This window comes from Gorilla gorilla, chromosome 6 (genome assembly GCF_029281585.2).
Source record: "Gorilla gorilla gorilla isolate KB3781 chromosome 6, NHGRI_mGorGor1-v2.1_pri, whole genome shotgun sequence".
In the NCBI taxonomy this organism is placed as follows: Eukaryota; Metazoa; Chordata; class Mammalia; order Primates; family Hominidae; genus Gorilla; species Gorilla gorilla.
This window is the reverse complement of record NC_073230.2, coordinates 59,997,354-60,005,880: the sequence shown is the minus strand read 5'-3', so window position 1 is coordinate 60,005,880 and position 8,527 is coordinate 59,997,354. Positions and strand designations below refer to the sequence as shown.

The 8,527-nt window shown below is 35.2% G+C and overlaps 1 long non-coding RNA gene across 1 annotated transcript; it reads right to left on the bottom strand.

Moving 5' to 3' along the window:
- Positions 1–1,184: 1,184 nt before the first annotated feature.
- LOC129523719 (uncharacterized) lies at positions 1,185–8,317 on the bottom strand. The gene is made up of 3 exons (XR_008667295.1): positions 8,267–8,317; positions 4,501–4,573; positions 1,185–1,314 (listed from the first exon to the last, which is right to left on the bottom strand). It is a non-coding gene; the product is annotated as an uncharacterized lncRNA (long non-coding RNA).
- Between the last annotated feature and the right edge of the window lie 210 nt (positions 8,318–8,527).

Below are 8,527 nucleotides of genomic sequence, written 5' to 3'. Positions count from 1 at the left end.
CTTACTTTAGTGTAGGAGATAACAATGCCCCTCACTGGAGGCTGGGGCACAGATGGGATAATGTAGTGTATGTAAAATAATTGTCATAATACCTGGCTCCTGGTAGCATATGCTTAAAACTATTTTTATTTTTGTGGAAATGCAATGTTTTGTACTTGCAATTGACATAAAATGCCTCAAGCAATTTAACAAATGACTTTTTATTAAAAATCTAGTCATCATTTTTTCTTGTTTGGTAGTTCTCGTTACTTATGAATGGCTCTTTCACTCATTCCCAGATGTTTACTGAGGGCACTTGCTAGGTTGTGTGAACACCAACGAACTGGAACACTGAATTTATCTCAAAACAAGATACATTACAAGATTGAGGATAAAAAGGAAAAACAGGGCCAGGCACGGTGGCTCACGCCTGTAATTCCAGCACTTTGGGAGGCCGACTCGGGCGGATCACGAGGTCAGGAATCCAAGACTAGCCTGCCCAATATGGCGAAATCCCGTCTCTACTAAAAATACAAAAATTAGCTGGACGTGGTGGCGTGTGCCTGTAATCCCAGCTACTCAAAAGGCTGAGGCAAGAGAATCACTTGAACTCAGGAGGCAGAGGTTACAGTGAGCTGAGATTGCGCCACTGCACTTCAGCCTGGGCAACAGGGCGAGACTTGATGTCAAAAAAAAAAAAAAAGGAAAAACAGGTCTAATACAAGAGTTCATCCAATTGATCATGACCTAAAGAAGGCAGTTTACTCTAGCAACCTCAATCTCATGAATAAAACCACTCACATACAGAAATAGCAGTTGATTTGAAGATTGTAGAAACTACAAATACAATATTCCAGCTGCTTTGCCTTTCAAGGGTTCATATTTTAATTTGAACCACAGTACCACAGTATAATTCGGTTTTGTTTATCTCCTTTATATATAAATGATATTTGTTATAAATATAATATATATAATATAGATATATGTTCTTGGACCACTCTGTTAAACCAAAATTTCCATCTTAAAAACCTTCTAAGCTTCCTAATGCCCCTTCTCCACAGGAAACAGCTATCAGTTGGACATTCCTAAGGGAAAACTGCAGGAGAGTGGGACCTTCTGCTGATATGGAAATACTATATAGAGCTCTCGGGCTGCTGCTGAGGAAGAAACATTTGCTAAATTTTAATAGTTATTCTCACCTTCTTATGAAGTTAATTGTAGAAGGAAGATTATGACATTTTACACTGCAGAGGTTTCGACAGGAAATAGATTCCATGTGCTTGATAGTAGGCATCAGGAGATGGTCAGGACAGAATGTGGTAAGTAGCAACAGTGCTGGGTCGCAGGGTGAATGGAGAAAACATGATTCCATCTTAGTGCATTTTAAGTGAAGCTACATTAGAAGTACTGGTAAAGTGATATCCAAAAAGACTATCTGCTTGTTAACCTATGTACATTTGGGATGATTTCAAAAACAAATCTAAATTCCTTTAGATGTCAAAGGCAGAAAAAGCTAAAATATAAATATTCTCATTCTTCTGGTTATGTCTTCGTATCATAAAGACAAATGATTGTTACTTTTAACAAAAATAGAACTACTTAGAGAAATAAGTGAGCTAATAGTGATTAATGATAATTTATTTCTTTTTTTAGGATTTTAAAAAATATTTTTATTAGACACAGGGTCTTACTACATTGCCCAGGCTGGACTGGAACTTCTGGGCCCTAGTGATCCTCTTGCCTCAGCCTTCTAGGTAGCTGGGACTACAGGTGCATACCACCATGCCCAGATATTAGTTTATTTTATGGATGAAGAAAATAAAATACAGAAAAAAATAGAAAAAGTAAACAGATGGTGTCATAACTTGAATTTCTTTCAAATATTCATTTCATAGCAAACCACTGACACCATCATGAAATTTGCATATTTGGTATTTTAATTTTGTTGACATTTATTGCTCAATTAATTTATACTTTTGCTTATTTCTAAAATTGGCACTGTGTTTTATATGCAATTGAATTACATAAAAACAAAATTTTTGGTAACTATATTTACTTTAATGTCATTGCCATTGTAGGCCCTCTATTAGATTATATCTTATGCCTTTTGCTATTTTTGAAATTCTATTTTTATTTTTACTTAAAAATATAAAGATCAGATATATCTTGCCTAATAGAGGAATATTTAATTCATAAGTATTTAATAATAGTTATAGCAAAATAGTTAATATTTAACGTATCCCTGGTAACTATAAATGAGGCCTGACATGACACATGCTATAAAAATTTGTACACTTCAGAATAAACTCAGACTATGTACAGTACTTGAAAACACTAAAGAATTCAAGACATCAGTAAAAGTGCTTACTTTATCATGACAAATAGGTATGTCACATCATGTCATAACCTTAAAGTGTTGATGGCTATAAGGAAATATATCATTTATATCCCCTTTCTATTAGACTTGACATTTGGGAAGTGGCAAATATATCTTTCATGTGAAAACTATGATGGCAAAGATTTTCCATCATAAAACAAGTGTGAGGTTGACACTGTTATTTCTTTTGAGAGGACTAAAGCCATCTATTCATCTGGATCCAGCAAATGTTAAGATACAAATATGAAAAGCATCAAAGCCACTGACAAATTGCTGGGCAGTGATTTCCCTCTCCATTACACCAAATGAATTTGAGATGAGTGTCATTGTAGCTCAGCAAGCATAACTATAAAAGAAATAATAATTAATTAAAAATTAAACAATTATTTTTTACAAAGACTGTTCCAGGGGGAAACAAAAAAAAAAACAACTTTGAAAGAATTTTGAAGTGGCCACCAGACCCCCCTCAGAGAAGCATCCCAGGAAGTGCAGGATGGCAGGGACTGCTGCTGTCCAGGCACGTTCAACCTTGACCTCTGCCTTAATGGGGCCATCTTCATTTGTCTGATGATTTCTGAATCTGGCTTGTCTCTGTGTATTGGTGGCTGCGTCTGGCACCTGCTAGACACATCCTATATATGATTGAGAATTTCATTCAGAGCTTTTCTATAGGACTCTCTGTTAAATAGGTCACCAAATTGAAAAGACAAGCAAGGAGAAGAAAAGCCAGGAAACAACAAAGTAAAGCAACAGAAGTCATCCAGAAACAGATCAAATTGTGACTTAATAGATTTTGATTAAGAAACTCTTTCATGTCCCAGCAAAATTGATCAAGTGTGCTACTTCTGTTGGCTTTAACACACCACATTGGGACAGAGTTTTTGTCTAATTTTTATCTTTAACAATATAATTTATTTAAAAAGCTAAATGTTACAAAGAGTATACAAAGTGAAGCTACAAATTCCATGCATTTACATTGTGGTTAATTTATATATGGATAAAGATATCAAATACAAAGTAAAATTTACCTGAAATGTCACAACCAGACAAAAGTGTTAGTAATTTTGGTATGATTACCCACAAGTACACACAAACAGAGTAGGACTGGAACTCACAATCAGAACCTCAATGTGCAGAAATATATATAATTTCATCATTATATTCAACTTTCTCATGAGCTCCTATAACTTCTCAATAGCGAAACTAGCTAATTTTCTTCAAGCTAACTTAGTCATTTCCAAATTAAATCTTAGTCTTTCACAGGTTAATTTGCCTGTTGACTAAACAGCCAATTTTTCCTGATTTTCTTCTTTCTCTTTTTCTCCTTTTGGCCTTATCTCTTGGTGCATTCTAGGGAGGGTCATTGTAAGAGAGCAAAGGGTGTGGAGCTCACACAGCCTCCATGTGGGAACGCACATGTGTTCTCAGAGGTGCTGGTGCCCTGGCTGCAGGGGCAGTCTTTCCCTTAGCTGTTGTGGCTATAAGAACTGGAGCTGAGGTTGAGAAACTGGCTGATCAGCCAGAAGACGGGCAGAGCATCACAGGCTTGTTCTTTTGCAGAAGCAGGACAAATACAGCTGGCCACAGCTGTGGCTCTCTGCTTAACCTGCTGAGCAGGTATGAATCTCATCTGTATTCACTGGCCCAGAGTCGCATCACCAACGACTGTCCAGTTTAAGACCTTGTGATCACCAAGGCCTCATCAACCTTCAGTGTCTTAAGAATACACTTTCTCTTGGTGCTCTCATCCCTTCCTATGTTCCACACGCTGACGTTCCACTTAATTTACGTACACATCTCATGGATTATTATATAATTTTCCATTTACTGCCTACATTTAACACGTCTTATGAGTTTCATCCATACTATTTATTTTTGCTTGTCTTTCTTTGATGGCCAAGGTGAACTTTCTCAACTAGTTCAGCAAACATACATGATGATTAGCTTCTTAGCTAAATGTGTCTCTGATATTAGCCCACTGATATATTTCTGAAGATTGTAAGGTTTAAAACATGTTCTCACTATTTTTAATCTGTTTTTGGAAAAATATCTGCAATCCTCTTCAAAGTTACAATTTATGATAAATGGTGACACAATGTCAAAATATATCGAAATTGAAAATATTGACAGCTTTATTGACTCACCTCTTTAGCCCGCAGGAAAAGTGTTTTCTTTATGAAGGCTGAGACAACTCATGAGCTCAGGAAATAAAAGCTACTAAATGGAGGACATTGTCAATTCAAATGCTTTTCTTATTGAAATGTCTAAATATTTCAGCCCAAATGTTGTTACAGATATATTTGATTATCCCCTTCCAGAAAACCTATTTTTCACATATACTCCTATTTCACAATAAACTTTACCAGAAATGTTATCTATTTGTTTTTCAGTTGGCTGATTCAGCAAATTTTTAGATTTTGTAAAATTATAGACCTCTCAAATTAATTATATTTAGCCACAAAACACAAATGATTATGAGCATTCTATCAGAAGATTGTTCCTACAGATTCCAAAGTGTTCTTTAAAAAAAAAGTAATGCTTGTCTATCACTTGTGCTATATAATTTAATTTAATTTGTTCAGTTCCTCCAGTGCCTTTTTTTTTCTTTTTTCTTTTTTTTTTTTTGAGATAGGGTTTTGCTCTGTCACCCAGGCTGGGGTGCAGCACTGTGATCATGGCTCACTGCAGCCTTGACCTTCTAGGCTCAGGTGATCCTCCCACCTCAGCCTCACAAGTAACTGGGACTACAGGCACACATCACCATGCCAAATTTTTTTTTTTAATTTTTTTTTGTAGGGAACTCCTGGACTCAAGTGATCCACTCTCCTCGGCCTCCCAAAATGCTGAGATTACAGGGGTGAGCCACGGCACCTGGCCTTCTGCTGCTTTCTTATTTCAGGCAAATTTTAGTGCTTCCTCTTTTTAGAATTTGTTTTCAATAATTACACCTTTCTAAAGCTGAAAGTATATGGGCTTTTAGTTATGTAATAATGTTACTACAGTTTTCCCATAGAATTTAAATAGTATGAAACTAAATTTTGGAGGACTCTCATTAAATACTGCCCAATGCCATTGCAGACACCTATACATGAATAGATAGGTCATTATCTATCTATCTATCTATCTATCTATCTATCTATCTATCTATCATCTATCTATCTATCTATTCACCTATATGACAACGTAAGTTTCATTATGCATTTGGTAGTTGTCGAGTCGAACTACAATAAATGTGTGTGTGTAACATATTTATATCAACTGCAGGTTTTATTTTTATTGGTAGAATTGTGTAGCTGGTTTGGACACAGAATGAATTGTATCATTATAACAACCAATTCAAGTGCATTTCTGCTCCAGAGGTTTTTTTAAATATAATAAGGAAAACATTTATTTTAGGATGATTTGAATAACCAAGAAATATTTGTTTTTAAAAATATATATATATTGAACTTTTTATCTGAATTTATAATTGCAACACCATTCACAATAATATTAATTATTTCACTTTAGACAGAATAAACACCAAAAAGCTTTCTTGAATCACCTGAGAAAAAAACGAAAACATTATTAGAATTAGTTGACTCCCTATTTGAAGCAACTGATGACACTCGTATAAAAGTTATCACTTAACTCTGATTTTTTTATAGTAGTGGAGACTACACAATAACAGGCCCTGTTTTTCTTTCATACATGCCCAGCAACACTTAGAATAAAAAATCAGCAACATTAATCTAGAAGAATACTGAACAGGCCCCAGCAAACATGTCTCTTATAAGAAGAACACGCTGGGGCCTTTCTCATACACCTAAGTGTGCTCAGGCATACGCAGAGGGAATGGCTGGCACCTAACTACACATGACTGCCTCCCTTGGTAAACAGCCTATAACAACTTACTTGAATTCAACAACAACAACAAAACACAGTATTTTATTTTTTTAAATTTACAACAAGTGCTAATCTGAATAGAACCTGGAATATCAAGGGTAAACCATGATACAGAGTCACTCTAGTTTTAATGAACATGAGCAGATATTGTATCTGGGACCCCACGTAAAGATGCCATTTTGATAAGAACTGAAATACAAATAAGACTAATAAGAGAAATAGTAATAATCCCACCAAGAGAGGGATCAGGGAAACCTGCCCATCTCAGCCTTGGCCCTGGGTGGAGGAGGGGAAACAATCTCGACTGGGAAGCCACACCACAACCTTATGCAAGGTTGGAGCCGGAATTCACAACACTTGCGTGATCTCAACAAGCAAACAAACAAAAAACAAGCAAAACAAATAAACAATTGAATGTGAGAACAGTTCCAAATTATTATTTTCCAAATCTAGCTGACAAAAAGAAATTTTCTTAACCCTTTTCCTTTTTTTTTTTTTTTTTTTTTTTGAGACAGAGTCTCGCTCTGTCGCTCAGGCTGGATTACAATGGCCCGATCTCGGCTCCCTGCAAGCTCCACCTCCCTGCAAGCTCCACCTCCCTGCAAGCTCCGCCTCCCACGTTCACGCCATTCTCCTGCCTCAGCCTTCCGAGTAGCGGGAACTACAGGCGCCCGCCACCACCCCTGGCTAATTTTTTGTATTTTTTGTAGAGACAGTGTTTCACCGTGTTAGCCAGGATGGTCTCTATCTCCTGACCCCGTGATCTGCCCACCTCGGCCTCCCAAAGTGCTGGGATTACAGGCAGGAGCCACTGTGCCTGGCCCTTAACTCATTTCTTAAACCATTCCCACATAAAAATGATACAGCTTATGAGTTTGCAATTAAAATCACAGAAATTATAAATCAGATATTGAGAGTCATCGTAAACAGCGAAATCCAGCTTTTCTAATGCCCACTGATTTTGGAATTATAAAATATAGAATAAAATATATATTATATATATTTATATATACACATATAAATATATATTATATATATTTATTTATATACACAAATAAATATATATTATATATTTATTTATATACACAAATATATTATATTTATTTATATACACAAATAAATATATTATATTTATTTATATACACAAATAAATATATTTATTTATATACACAAATAAATATATTATATTTATTTATATACACAAATAAATATATTTATTTATATATACACATATAAATATATATTTGTAAATAAAAAAGAATGAAAACTTTAAGTAAGAGGTAATAAAAGATGCCCAGGAATAGTGAAAAAAATCACCAAATAAAATGTATAGAAATGGAAAATGTGACAATGGACATTGTATTCTCAATGGACGTTTTAAACAGCAAGAATACATACATATAAGAAAAATCAATGGGCAGGAATATACATCCATTGAGGAAAAATACCTGGAATGAAATATAGAGAGACAAGGAGATGAAATAGAAGGCAGAATACAAAAATATAACATCTAACTTATCAAATCTCCTGCAAAAAGGGACACAAGCACTGAAGGGGGGTAGGGGGCAAAGAAATAATGACTAAACTTTTTCTAGAAGTAAATATGGAAAAAATCACCTTTGCAGATATTAAATATGTTAAAATTTATATATTTGAAAACTTGGAGTAGTTGCAGGAATAGGTAGACAGACCATTGAAACAATTCAAAAATAGCCTCATTCTTGTATGAAAACATGAAATATAACAGAGAGGGCTTTGCAGATCAGTAGGGACAGGATGGACCACTTCAGTAATGATGTGACAATTACTTCTCCATTAAATCAGAAACAGGTCACAAGCATTAGACTGTCACAATTACTTAACTTCATAGGAAAAGAGAAAGTGAATGTAGACCCATCACTAACAAAATACCTAAAAATATATTCAGAGGAATAATAGCCAGAAAGTTAATTATACCATTATGCATTTTACTACTATTCTGAGAAGTGAGATAGGAAAACATATAAAGGGTTATGTAAAGCATACCTAGAAACGGGCAAGGTGCAGATGTTCCCTTAAGGTAAGACTTCAAGGTTGACAGGGCATTAGCCTAGCAGGGACGGCAGAGCAGGGTGCAGAGTCTTCCTGGGAGAGGGACAGACATGTGCAAAAGTTGTCACTGGGGAGGAGTGAAACACATACATGAACCAGGAAGTGTTTATTTCTTAAATATTGTGTCAATTTGATAAACTGTAAGAACTGAATGATTTTATTTGCACTTCACTGATTCCTAATACTTTTCATATT